The sequence below is a fragment of the Theropithecus gelada genome, chromosome 12 (assembly GCF_003255815.1).
Source record: "Theropithecus gelada isolate Dixy chromosome 12, Tgel_1.0, whole genome shotgun sequence".
NCBI classification, from domain to species: domain Eukaryota; kingdom Metazoa; phylum Chordata; class Mammalia; order Primates; family Cercopithecidae; genus Theropithecus; species Theropithecus gelada.
In genome coordinates, this window is record NC_037680.1 from 84,320,475 (window position 1) to 84,335,459 (window position 14,985).

At 39.4% G+C, this 14,985-nt stretch overlaps 1 protein-coding gene across 4 annotated transcripts in view; it reads left to right on the forward strand.

Annotated features, from left to right (window-relative positions):
* The window catches only part of CREB1 (cAMP responsive element binding protein 1), a 79,914-nt gene that overhangs the window by 916 nt on the left and 64,013 nt on the right, over nt 1–14,985 (forward strand). The window lies entirely within an intron of this gene.

The following is a 14,985-nucleotide window of genomic DNA, read 5'->3' on the forward strand; positions in this document are numbered from 1 at the left end:
CGGAGCAGCTCGAGCGGCCCCGCCCCCGCGCTGGGGACGGAACTTGCCGAAGGCCTTCGGGTTTCTTCGCNCGAGCTGGCGCCCGCGTTCCCGCCGCCGCCGCCGGGCCGGGCGCGGAGCCGGGAGCCCGGAGCCGCCCCGGGGGAGGCCGCCCGCTCGGCCCGGCGCTGCCCCCCGCGCCGCTCGCTCGTCCGGCCCCCGCCGCCCGCCTCGCCCCCGGCCCGACCCGGCCTGGCCTCCGGGGCAGCCGCCGCCTAGGTGCCGGTGGGGGGTGGAGGAGGAAGAAGGCGACAGTTGAGGGCAGAGGAGGTGAAGGTGCCTGCTGCCTTCCCAGTGGCCTCGGTGTCTGCCATGCCCGCTTCGCAAGGGGAAGAGCTGCAACGTCTGACCTACTCTTCTCTCCACTCTTTGTGCAATAAAGTTCGAAACCCAAGGTTTCCTCTCGTGCTGTATTTTATTCATGCCCTTTCCCCTCCGCTCCCACACCGTTGAGGAAATGCAGCTTTCTGCCCTGTGCTGCTTAGTTGAGAGATGAGAGCTTGTGTTTTGGGGGGAAATTTTTTACTCCTTCACCCCCTTGCTTTTTTTTTTTTTTTTTTTTAAGTCAGTAGTCATGGAAATGCATGCTTTTTGGGAGAAACAGGGTGCTAAGAAAAACATTTATAATAACTTTTTTAACTGTTGGGATCTTATAAAAGGGAAGCTGGCGTTTGAAAACAGTTTCGGTTTTAACCCTTTTCAATAAGGTAATCATTACTCGAGGTCTATCATTCTGAAACACTTAGTTGAAACGAATTATCAGCCGATGTACTCTTGTTTTACATCATTTCGCGGGGTGCAACCTTGCCAACCGCGTTTGGGTTATCTGGATCTCCCCTCACCCTGTCCCACTCCCCCTACCATATTTCCCACGAATTTCTTCGTGAACTTTAATGAGAGATTTAATACTACTTCTAAAAATAGACTTTAAAGTATCCATTATTTCTCTCTCATGCAGTAGGTAACCCCCGTCTTGAGATTGACAATTTAAGCCACAAGCTGTATTTTTTCTTCGCCTGTTGGGAAAAGAGGACAGCAGAAAAATCATTGACACATTAAAAATTAAAAGAATTTTTAAAGGACATGCGGTATGACCTATTTAAGTTTGTAATATCATCCCAAGTTATAATTCTAACCTCAGCAGGCGTCTGCCTTGTGAAGGTTTAGTAGAAGATACTTTTGATTGCTGCCTATTGAAATATTTTACATTTATGGCTCATTTCCTGATTTAAAAGTAAAGCCCCGAACAGTTATTTTAGGTGGTGCAAAAGACGAACAAGTTTGTTTTAAAAATACTTGTCTGTCACCGTATGATTGCATTGTGATCGACACGTACAAACCTTCTGGTTAGGAACAAATACTGATTGGCACCAGAAGCACTGTCTTATTTTTTGGTATCCTAGTCACTTTTCGAAAACGTGCTTTGCTGTATTGCTTCTCTTTAAAAGACCACGTTAGCAATTTGTCATTTACAAGAAACTTAAGATGCGGTAAAGGGAGGTTTTCTATAAAGATTGGGAAAATGATTTTATTTTCAAACACTGAAAAAATTGTAATATTGATAATGGTGAGTTACCATTTTTCCTTTATGATGTTCTGCAAGCCACTATCAGTTGAGTAGATTTTTGTTTGTTTGTTTGTTTGTTTAGAATGTAAGTCGGGTGCGGTGGCTAGGGCCTGTAATCCCAGCATGTTGTGGGGCTGAGGAGGACAGATCACTTGAGGTCAGGAGTGCAAGACCAGCCTGGCCAACATGATGAAACCCCATCTCTACTAAAAATACAAAAATTAGCCGGGTGTGGTGGTGCGCGCCTGTAATCCCAACTACTCGGGAGGCTCAGGTTGCAGTGAATTGAGATTGTGCCACTGCACTCCAGCCTGGGCAACAGAGCAAGACTCCGTCTCAAAAACAAACAAACAAAAAGAATATACGACTCTTCATTTGTGAGATTTTTAAAAAATTGTTTGCTGATGGCCGAATGCGGTGGCTCACGCCTGTAATCCCAGCACTTTGGGAGGCCGAGGCAGGCAGATCATGAGGTCAAGAGATCAATACCATCCTGGCCAACATGGTGAAACCCCGTCTCTACTGAAAATACAAAAATTAGCTGAGTGTCGTGACGTATACCTGTAATCCCAGCTACTAGGGTAGCTGAGGAGGCGGAGATTGCAGTGAGCCAAGATTGCCCCACTGCCCTCCAGCCAGGCCACAGCGAGACTCCATCTCAAAAAAAAAAAAAAAATTGTTTACTGATATGTTCTTTCTTCAGTCTTGCCCAAGAGATATTTTAAATTGTATTTTTTATTTTAATTTTTATTTATTTTTTTGAGATGGAGTTTGGCCCTTGTTGCCCAGGCTAGAGTGCAGTGGGGCCTTCTCGGCTCACTGCGAGCTCCGCCTCCCGGGTGCAAGAGATTCTCCGGCCCCAGCCTCCCGAGTAGCTGGGATTACAGGCGCAGGACACCACACCCGGCTAATTTTTGTGTTAGTGGAGACGGGGTTTCACCATGTTGGCCAGACTAGTCTCGAACTCCTGACTTTGTGATCCGCCTACCTCGGCCTCCCAAAGTGCTGGGATTACAGGTGTGAGCCACCTTGCCCAGCGTATTTTATTATTTATACATTCATAATTTGTGATTCTTAGCAATTCCAGGTGGAACTTCAAACTTTTATATTCATTAATATTGTGAACATTCACCTGAAACATGTGACTAAATTGTACTTCTCCACTGTTCCAGCCATCGGTAAAAATTACAGCTGGATCCACTTGAATCTTTTTTTTTTTCCCCATGAACACCTGCATTTAGAAAGCTAATAAATTATTTGACAGAATTTGCTTGAACAATGTTAAAAGAACACTTCTTTGGGAATTTAAAACTTAAGTGTTACCTGTTTTGAATGAATTTTTCCCCCCCTACATGAAGAGCCTGAAGAAACTTAGAAACCTGATCCATAAAAATGGCACCTTTCTTTTTCTACTTTCTGAAACTCATATGCCTGATTAGGTCTCATTATTAGAAGTTTTGGTTTCTTCATAGAGAAGTAGCTTTATTTCTCTCTCATTCTAAGACATTTGGTTTTGTTGTTTGGGTACAGTAAGGTTATGGGGTTATAGTAAAACCAAGTATGTGTCGTCTTCACCTGTTTTTAAATTTTTTCTCCTTTTTATAACAGTAGGGAAAATTATTTATTTTTAACCTAATGCTTACAGTATATTACCAAAATTTATAATTTCATTTATTCCATAAATAGCTTATCAGATATCAGTTACATAAACTTGTTTACAGCCAGCTTGTGACATAGTTTTGCAAATATCTCGATATATGGTGTAACTTTGATGGCTTCTTTATTGAATAGAGCTCAAATCTAAATTTAAGAGTGTAGTAAGATGTCAAGATAGAAAAATGCAGGAATTTTCTTTTTCTTACCCATGTGTGAACTCATCTCTGTGGCAGTGTCACTTGAGACAACAGTTTATGGTAATTCAAATATTTATTTAGCATTCACTGTGACAGAGAATGTAGTTGAAAGAGCATGAGGTTTGGAATCACAGGCCTACGTCTGAATGCAAGCATTGCCACTACTCTCCTGTACCTACTCTAAAGGAATTTTGTGTCCTAAAGGAAGTTTCTTAATCTTTCTCAGCCTCAGTTTCCTTATATGTAAAATTAGAATACTACTACTTATTTCATAAGATTGTGAGATAAACATAAAGTACCTTAGGGCTACAACTAATGATAGCTAGTCCCTTAAGCTTTGTTTTAACTTCCTACCTGTGGGCCCTTAGGCAAGTTATCTTAACTTCTGGATACCTCACTTTCCTTTCTGATCAATGTAGAATAACTACCTCAGAATTGTGGGGATTAACTATAAAGTAATACATACTAAGTTCCAGGCGTTGTACAAGTGTCAAGTGCTCAAGTGTTGACAAGGTTTTTTTCTTTTAATTTTTTTTGAGACAGAGTCTCGCTCTGTTGCCCAGGCTGGTGTGCAGTGACACAATCTCAGCTCATGGCAACCTCTGCTTCCTGGATTCAAGTGATTCTTCTTTCTCAGCCTCCCTAGTAGCTGGAACTACAGGCATGCACCACCACGCCCAGCTAATTTTTGTATTTTTATTAGAGACAGGGTTTCACCATGTTAGTCAGGCTGGTCTTGAATGCCTAGGATTATAGGTGTGAGCCACCACGCCCAGCCGGCCTGTTACTTTTTAAATTATTTATTATTACTATATGTAATACAGTGGATCAGAAGCTACAACAAATCCAAAGATGAATTACATTGTCTTATCTCTACCCTCAGGAACTGTTGGAGACACAGTGACTAAGACAAATTATGTGTCAAAAGAAAGTAGTCAAAGGAAAAAGGGATCACCTTTGGTGAAGTGAGGAGTATATTTTTTATATTTCCAATTTGGTTTTTTGAATAAGTAATTCATTCAGATGATCTGTAATTCAAAAGATATATAATACAGCAAAATGCCCTACATTCTCTTGCCCTGTTACCTAAGTGTTAGCATTTTTTTATATGTCCTTTAAGAGGTGTTTTATGCAAACACAAGCAAATATGTATGTCCTGTCTCCCCCTTTCTGTACAAATGGTAGCATACTGTGTATACACTCTCCTATATCATGCTTTCCCCCCACCACTCAACATGCCTTAAACTTAGCAATTTTGTATCAGCACATAAAGAGCTTCTTCATTTTTTAACATACAATTTGAGGCATTTTATTATGTAAGTAGACTTTATTAACCAGTTAGTGAGCTGATTTTACTTTTAGGTCTTACATGACCTGTTAAACTAAGGGAAACTGCCATCTTGTCTTTATTTCTTTAAATGAAAAACTTTTTATTTGAATGAAAAATAGTTTGTGACAGGAAATTGTTATTTAAAGGTCCTCATTTCCTGTTTAGCTCCAGTTTTTAAAAGTTTTAGTAAAATGATCAAAATGTACATGAGGAGGCAAGCAAGCCAGGTTAAGAGTTAACTCACGAGGTGAATTTAACTCTTTTGTTGAGGTTCTTACACTTCTAAACAGACTACTTATTTCAATTATTATTTTGGCCAAAAAGGTTTTTGTAGCTTTCTATCTTAATGAGAAAGAACATTCCATATAGTCCAGTGTTTTTTGCGTTTTTTTAACAGACAGCTCATGGGATATTATTACCCAGTAAGGCTGATTACTATATTAGATTTCTCCCTGCATTCATTTATTTTTTACATACTTGTTAACTTACCTTGATTTTCTCGTATTTCTTAATGTAATTATGAGTTTTATATTTTGTACCTAAATTTAAAAATAGTGAGATTCACCTATATGATTGCTGAGATGATAAACTTTACTGCATAAATGGTTTTTTTCCCCCTGTGTAAACCTTTGGTCAACCAGTTGGACTAAGTAATACGTATTTCAGCCAAAGCACAAAATAAGTTTTACTACCTTTTTTTTTTTTCTCTAGCTTTTTGAAACAGTGTTAAGCTATAGTACTTTACTTTTTTTTTTTTTTTTTTTTTTTTTTTTGAAGCAAGATTTGGCTCTATCACCCAGGCTGGAGTGCAGTGGTGCACACTTGGCTCACTGCAACCTCTGTTTCCTGGCTCAAGCTATCCTCCCACCTCAGCTTCCTGAGTGGGTGGGACAACAGGCACGCACCACCAGGCCCGGCTAATTTTTTGTATTTTTTGTACAGACAGGGTTGCCCTATTGCCCAGGCTGGTCTCGAACTCATGAGCTCAAGCGATCTGCCTGCCTCAGCCTCCCAAAGAGTTGGAATTACAAGCGTGAGCCACCGTGTCTGAATGCTGTAGTACATTTTAAATATACGTGCTGTTTGTATTTATCTTTAAAATACATAACTATGACTTTTTAAAGTTGATTAAACTCAAAAAGTGATTAATAATTAGCAGCAAGGACACAAATCTCTTTGCAAAAAGCATCATTAAGTAAAGCTGTCATGGGCCAGGCACCGTGGCTCACGCCTGTAATCCCAGCACTTTGGGAGGCTGAGGCAGATGGATCACCTGAGGTCAGGAGTTCGAGACCAACCTGGCCAACATGCTCAAACCCCGTCTCTACTAAAAATACAAAAATTAGCCGGACATGGGGGCGGGTACCTGCAATCCCAGCTACTCAGGAGGCTGAGGCAGGAGAATCACTTGAACCTCGAACGCAGAGGTTGCGGTGAGCTGAGATTGCACCATTGCACCCCAGGCTGGGGGATAAAAGTGAAACTCTGTCTTTAAAAAAAAAAAAAAAAAAACTGTCATGGTATAGTTCGTTTTTTGTATTCCCAAGGTGGTGTTTATGCATTGATCATATATGCCAAACTTTTTAATGTAAGAATACTGTTTTGAGGTTTTACTAATATTTGATTTAAAGTACTACTGTGTGCTATTTGGCCAGGCGCAGTGGCTCACGTCTATAATCCCAGCACTTTGGGAGGTTGAGGCAGGTGGATCACTTGAGGTCAGGAGTTTGACACCAGCCTGGCCAAGATGGTGAAACCCCATCTCTACTAAAAGTACAAAAATTATCTGGACATAGTTGTATATGCCTGTAATCCCAGCTGCTTGGGAGGCTGAGGCAGGAGAATTGCTTGAGCCCTGGAAGCAGAGGTTGCAGTGAGCCAATATCATGCCACTGAACTCCACTCTGGGTGACAGAGTAAGATGCTGTTTCATAAATAAAATATTACTATGTGCTATTTGTACCTGCTAAATGATTAAAATGTTTGCAAAGTGCTTTTTGTTGTTGTTGAGACAGAGTCTTGCTCTGTTGCTAGGCTGGAGTGCAGTGGTACGATCTCAGCTCATTGCAACCTCCGCCTCCTGAGTTAAAACGATTCCCCTGCCTCAGTCTCCCAAGTAGCTGGGATTACAGGCACCGGCCACCATGCCGGGCTAATTTTTTGTGTTTTAGTAGACACAGGGTTTCACCATGTTGGCCAGGATGGTCTCGATCTCCTTGACCTCATGATCCACCCACCTCTGCCTCCCAAAGTGCTGGGATTACAGGCATGAGCCACCACACCCGGCCTACAAGAGTGTTTTTCTTCACATATTTGGGGATGGGGGTGGGGTAGATCATTGAAATGTGTAAAGGCAGAACATTTTTTATCTGGAACATACCTGTCTGTAGACTACCAGAGTTAAATGATTTCCCACAGTGTAGTGGAATCGTCAGTAGATTGACTCTTGGAGTGGAGGCAAAGATCATTAAAGCAACAAACTGATCATGTGAACCTGGTTTTTTTTCTTTCCAATATGCTAGTTCAGTCATTATAGAAGAGCCAGATACTGGTCAGCTTGCTGAAGTTGTAAGTAGAAGGTGTGGTTTTATCACATCGGTAAAATGTAGGTTTTTGAGACAAAACTTAAATAAGAATAGACATTAGTTTTTCTTCACATTCAGAATGTCTGACTCCCCTTAATATATACATACTCTTATCTCATCTACTGGGTTTTTTGTTGTCATTTTTTGTTGTTTTTTGTTTTGCCATCTCTCTCCTTTTAAGCTCTGCCAGACAAAGCCCTATGAAAATAGATTTTACAGGTTGAAAATCTTTTATCTGAAATTCTTGGGACCAGAAGTATTTCCAATTTGGGGTTTTTTTCAGATTTTAGAATATTTGCGTATACATACATAATGAGCTATCTTGGGGATGGAACCCAAGTCTAAACATGAAATTTGTTTCATATACACATTATACACATAACCTGAAGGTAATTTTATACAAAATTTTTAATAATTTTGTGCATGAAACAGTTTTGACTGTGACCTGTTACATGAGGTCAGGTGTGGAATTTTTCATGGCATCATGTCAGTGCTTAAAAAGTGTCAGATTTTGGATGTTTTACTAGGGATGCTCACCCTGTATTATATTTTGCCCAGATGTTTGTTTATTTGTCTTCTAGGCTACCAGAAAGAGGGTCGCTTAGAAAAACATATTCTGGCATTGATTCCAACAGATAAGAAGGCAGTTTCTCCAGTGATGAATAATTACCTATAAGCCTGTAATCCCAGCACTTTAGGAGGTTGATGTGGGTGGATCACGAGGTCAGGAGATTGAGACCATCCTGGCTAACACGGTGAAACCCCGTCTCTACTAAAAATACAAAAATTAGCTGGGCGTGGTGCTGGGTGCCTGTAGTCCCAGCTACTCAGGAGGCTGAGGCAGGAGAATGGCGCCAACCCAGGAGGTGGAGCTTGCAATGAGCCAAGATCGCCCACTGCACTCCAGCCTGGGCGACAGCGAGATTCTGTCTCAAAAAAAAAAAAATTTTTTTTACCTATAATTTAATACATGCATTATACATCTCCAATGATGAAAAATTACTATGTAGTAAAAAATTCTTGAAGCTAGATACACAATCTCAACTTCTAAAATAGAAAATAAACAGTAGTACTCCTTGATGAACTAAGTGCCTAAGTTGCCTTTTCTTAGGGTTGAAATAAGGTGATAAAGGAGTTTACCGTGAGACTAGCTGCATGAACAAAGATGAAAAACACCCTTTCGGTTTTCTCCCTCTCGAATGATTCTAGGATCTCTAAAAAATAATCTTAAAAGGGGCAAGGTTTGGAGAGAATGAGGTCTGAGGAATTGATGGTGAGTTGTTTCTGAAAGAAGAGAAGTGACATTTGATTAAAGAGTTAAATGGGGAATTATTAATAAAATAGTTTAGGAGTAGAATGGATCTGAAAGTTGACATATACCAATGATGATAGAATGTGTCTTTCCCCAAAGATTAGTGAATCGTCTCTGAAACGAAGACATTTCTTTCATCAATTTTAAGTGAATTTCTAAGGATCTGGTTATCTGCTTGTAAGTTTTTGGTTATAATTGTATGACAGTATAGAAGTAACTAAAAATGTTTGTAATTTACCCAAGGTTAACCATTATTTTCGAGGGGTGTTATCCCTGTTGGTGTAAGTAAGTAGTTGGCAGTAGAGGACACAGAAATACCTTTTCACTGCTGAAGTGAAAATTGTAGATTATTCTGAATTATTTGTACTCTTTTTTTTTTTTTTTTTTTTTTTTTTTTTTTTTTTTTTGAGAAGAGTCTTGCTCTGTCTCCCAGTCTGGAAAGCAGTGGTGTAATCTCGGCTCACTACAACTTCCGACTCCTGGGTTCCAGCGATTCTGCCACCCCAGCCTCCCAAGTAGCTGGAATTACAAGCACGTGCCACGATACCCAGCTAATGTGTGTGTGTGTGTGTGTGTTTTGTATTTTAGTAGAGATGGGATTTCACCATGTTGGCCAGGCTTGTCTCGAACTCCTGACCTCAAGTGATCTGCCCACCTCAGCCTCCCAAAGTGCTGGGATTACAGGAGTGAGCCACCGCACCCAGCCCTATTTGTACTCTTGAAAGGGAGTCATTTTCTTATAATAAGTATCAGTAGTAGCTCTATCGTTTACTGTGATCAGTAGTAACACCTTGACTTTATGTATTGCCATTTATCAATCATTTATTCAGTGAAGATTTATTGACCATTGACTTTATTATAGTTGGTGAAATAATCACAAGAAAATTTATTCAGTTAGGTATTTATAAAAATACCTAGGTATTAAATGAAGATTGTTCTAGTTGATATAAGCAATAAAGCCTGCCTAAAGCCTGACTATATGGCTCCTACCCTCAAGAATCTTATGGTATAGTGGGGATGATGAAATAGTATAAGATAGAATGATTTATATGTGCCAGAATACATGACATAATTTTTCCTATCTTGAAGAGCTATAGAGTTCAGAAGAGAAGGGGCTTAGTGAGGAAAAGTTTTGTGGGAAAAGTAGAATTTACGTTGAATACTAAAGAACTTAGATAAGTATAGATAGAATGGAGTGTATTCTAGGTAGTGGAAAGGACAACAAAATGAAGATATGGACATATAATGAACTTGACATACTCATAAATTGGTGAAGAAAGTATTAGATTATAGATCTACATTATGAGGAATGCTGAGTATGAGGCAGGGAGCTTTGAGTTTCACATAAGAGAAGATAAGGTATAAACAGAGGAATAAAATGATGAATTGGGCTGAAATGTAGATTTCCTGACTCCCAGTCCTTCTCCTTGTAAGAACGTTTTGGTGAATGACAGGTTGCATATACAACAGTGGTCCCGTGCTAGTGTAAACAAACCTATTAAGAAGAACTTCTATAGGTATTCCAGAAGAAGGCATTGTTACCATAGGAGATGACAGCTCCATGCAAGTGATTGCCGCTTGAAGACATTCCAGTGGGACAGGATGTGGAGGTGGAAGGCTGTGATATTGACGATCTTGACCCTGTGTAGACCTAAGCTAATGTGTGTGTGAATGTCTTTTTAACAAAAAGTTTTAAAAAGTGACCGCGGATGGTGGCTCACACCTGTAATCCTAGCACTTTGGGAGACTGAGGCAGGTGGGTTGCTTGAGCCCAGGAGTTTCAACCAACCTGGGCAACATGGCGAAACCCCATCTCTACAGAGAATACAAAAATTAATTAGCTGGGCTTGGTGGTGCATGCCTGTAATCCCTGCTCCTCTCAAGGCCGAGGCAGGAGAACCCAGGAGGCAGAGGTTGCAGCGAGCTGATACTGTGCCACTGCACTCCAGCCTGGGTGACACAGTGAGACCCTGTGTCAAAAAAAATAAAACAAAATAAAGTTGAACAAAAAATTAAAAAGTAAAAAAAAAAAAAAAGCAGGAAAAAGCATTAGATTCTTTTTTTGCTTTACTTTATTAATAAACTTGCTTTCACTTAAAATCCCTTTAGAGAAAAAATACTTTTATACAGCTGTACAATGTATCTGTGTTTTAAGCTATGTGTTATTACAAAAAAGTCAAAAAGTTAAAAAAATTAAAAAGCATATGAAGTTACAGGAAGCTAAGGTTAATGTATTACTGATGAAAGAAAATTTTGTTTATATAAATTTAGTGTAGCCTGGATGGGCACGGTGGCTCACGCCTGTAATCCCAGTACTTTGGGAGGCCAAGGCAGGTGGATCACCTGAGGTTAGGAGTTCGAGACCAGCCTGGCCAACATGGCGAAACCCTGTTCCTACTAAAAGTACAAAAATTAGCCGAGTGTGGTGGCAGGCTCCTGTAATCCCATCTACTCAGTAGGCTGAGGCAGGAGAATAGCTTGAACCCAGAGGCGGAGGTTGCAGTGAGCCAAGATTGCGCCACTGCACTCCAGCCTGGGTGACAAGAGCAAGACTCTGTCTCAGGAAAAAAAAAAAAAAAGTATAGCCTAAGTGTACAGTGCATATGAAGTCTACAGTAGTGTACAGTAATGTTGTAGGCCTTCACATTCTCACACTGATTCACCCAGACCAACTTCCAGTCCTTCAAGCTCCATTTGTGATAAGCACCCTGTATAGGTGTACCATTTTTTATCTTTTATATTTTACGTCTTTTATTTTTACTGTACCTTTTCTATATTTGGATATGTTTCAATAACAAATACTTACCATTGTGTTACATTTCCCTACAGTATTCATTGCAATAACATGCTGTATGGGTTTGTAGTCTATACTATGTAGCCTTGGTACATAGCAGACTATACCATGTAGGTTTTGTTTTTGCAACAAAATTAGCTAATGATGCATTTCTCAGAACATATTACCATCAAGTGACACATGACTGTATTATTGTTAAAAATTGGACATCATAGATTGTTTTTTAAATAGCTTTATTGAAATATAATTCACATACTATACAATACACCTATTTGGTGTGTACAATTCAGTGGTTTTCAGTATATTCACAAAGTTGTGCATCTATTACCACAATCAGTTTAGGACATTTTCATTACCCCTAAAAGAAACCTACACATCTCTTAGCCATCACCTCTTAATCTCCCCATACCTGCAGCCCTAGGCAACCACTAATCTCCTTTCTGTCTCTATAGGTTTGCATATTCTGGACATTGTGTATAAGTGGAATCATATAGCATACTGTCCATTGTGATGTGCTGCCTTTATTTAGCATAATATTTTCAAGGTTTATTCATGTTGTAGTATGTATCAGTATTCATTTTTATTGCCAAATAATAGTCCAGTTTATGGATATACAGCATTTTATTTGTGGAGTTCATGGACATTTGGACTTTTTGACTGTTATGGGTAATGCTGCCATAAATATTCATTTATGTTGACTTGCTTTCATTTCTCTGAGTATATACTCAGGAATGGAATTTTATGGTAACTGTGTTTAACCATTTAAGGAACTGCCGGACTGTTTTCCAATCTACTGCATCACCAGCAGTGTATGAGGGTTTGAATTTTCCCCCATCTTCATTAACACTTGTTATTATCTGTTTTGGGGGGTTTTGGGTTTTTGTTTTTGTTTTGTTTTTTTAATTATAGCCATTCTGCTGAGTGCAAAGAGGTAGCTCAGTTTGGTTTTGATTTGTATTTCCCTCATGACTAATTATATGAAGCTTCTTTTCATGTGCTGATTTGGCCATTTGTATATCTTTGGGAAAATTTCTGTTCAGATCTTCTGCACATTTTAAAATTGGGTTGGCTTTTGTAGTTGTTTATTATTCTGGATACAAGTCTCTTGTCAGATATGTGATTTACAAAAATTTTCTCCTGTGGGTTTTCCTCACTTTCTTGATGGTGTCTCTTGAAGCACAAAAGTTTTTAATTTTTATGATTTCCAGTTCATCTAATTTTTCTTTTATTGTTTGTGTTTTGGTGTTATATTTTGTACATCATAAATTCTTGTTTAATTATTATAAACATTTAAAAAATATCTCCGTGATCTCTGTGAAAGCCCAGGCAAACAAGATACCATTATTTAATGAAAAATAACTAAAGCTACTAATGTGTATTTGAAGTTACAATCCAGCTACCTCAGGCCTTCCCTTTATTCTGTGTCCATATCCTTCAGTTTGTAGTGACAGATGAAAGAAGCAAAGATGAAAATCGAGAAATAATTTTGAGTGAAACATTTTAATTTAAAGCACAGTTGTCCCTTGGTATCAATGGGGAATTGGTTGCAGGACCTCCTTAGGTACCAAATCCACAGATGCTTGAGTCCCTTATATTAAGTGGCATAGTATTTGCATATAACCGATAATGTCCTCCCATATACTTTAAATCATCTCTAGATTACTTATAATACCTTATACAGTGCCTGCCCATCACTTGACTCTCATGGGTTCAATATAGGACTCAGCATGCAGCAAATTTAAGCTTTACTTTTGGGACTTTGGGGATTTTTTTCCCGCAGACATCTTCGATCTGCAGTTGGTTGAATCCACAGATGCTGAATCTTTGGATACGGAGGCCCAATTGTAACTATGAATCAAGAATTTATTATTTATTATAGGAGAATTTATTATAATGACTATGTGATTGTAGTGTATAACTCATACACTCTACCATATTTGGGAAATTCACAGTTACAAACATTTACCTATGAAGGGGGAGTGAGTAGTCCTGGAGAATTTAAGTGATGTATTTACTGAGTCCTGGAGAATTTAAGTGATGTATTTACTGAGTCCTGGAGAATTTAAGTGATGTATTTACTGAGTCCTGGAGAATTTAAGTGATGTATTTACTGTGTAGAAACTCACAGTAAGTAAGGCGTAGTCTTCATCACTCTTGTAGTACTGCATTATCTCTTAGTGAAGTTTTCAGGGTTTTTGTTTTATTAATGGGTTTTGTTTTGGTTTGGTTTGGTTTTTAATGGAGTCTGTTGCCAGGCGGGAGTGCAGTGGCGCTATCTTGGCTCACTGCAGTCTCCGCCTCCTGGGTTCAAGTGATTCTCCTGCCCCAGCCTCCCGAGTAGCTGGGACTACAGGCGCGCACCACCACGCCCAGTTAATTTTTTTGTATTTTTAATATAGACGGGGTTACACCATGTTGGCCAGGATGGTATCAATTTCTTGACCTTGTAATCCGCCCACCTCAGCCTCCCAGAGTGCTGGGGATTACAGGCATGAGCCACCGCACCCAGCCAAAATTTTTGTTTTTAAGTAATACTAGTTTAAACTTATAAATAACTCACTTAGGGTAAATATTCTAGCCAAGATCATGAAAAAATACATTGATTTCATTATGTCCTTAATCAGATCTGCATCAGATTACCACAAATAGGAAGCTATTCTTTCTTTTTTTCCACAATTCATTGTATTCCTACCATTTCCAAATAGAAGTTTATGGTTTTAAATTACTGGTGTTAAGTACTTGTTTGGAAGGATTTTATAGTTAAACTAGTTATAATAATTTATACATGTCAAGCTCTTTCATATATAGTACATATTTTATCTCTCATTAGTTTTTGTAAGCTCTTGAGAGAAAGGTTCTTTTTTATTTCCAACTTAATAAGTTCAGAGGTACATGTGCAGGATGTGCAGGTTTGTTCCATAGGTAATCGTCTGCCATGGTGGTTTGCTCTACGCATCATCCCATCACCCAGGTATTAAGCCCAGCATCTGCCAGCTGTTCTTACTGATGCTCTTCCTCCTCCCACCCCCAAACCTCTGACAGGCCCCAGTGTGTGTTGTCCACCCCCCTACCGATGTGTCCATGTGTTCTCATCATGTAACTCCCACTTATAAATGAGAACATGCGGTATTTGGTTTTCTGTTCCTGTATTAGTTTGCTAAGGATAAAGGCCTCCAGTTCCATCTATGTTCGTGCAAAGGACATGATCTCGTTCTTTATGGCTGCACAGTATTCCATGGTGTATATGTACCACATTTTCTATATCCAGTCTATCATTGATGGGCATTTAGGTTGATTGCATATCTTTGCTATTGTGAATAGTGCTGCAGTTAACATATGCATGCATGTATTGTTATAATAGAATGATTTATATTCCTTTGGGTATATATCCAGTAAGGGGATTGCCGGGTTGAATGGTATTTCTGCCTCTAGGTTTTTGAGGTATTGCCACACTCTTCCACAACAGTTGAACTAACACCACCAACAATGTAGAAGCATTTCAGAG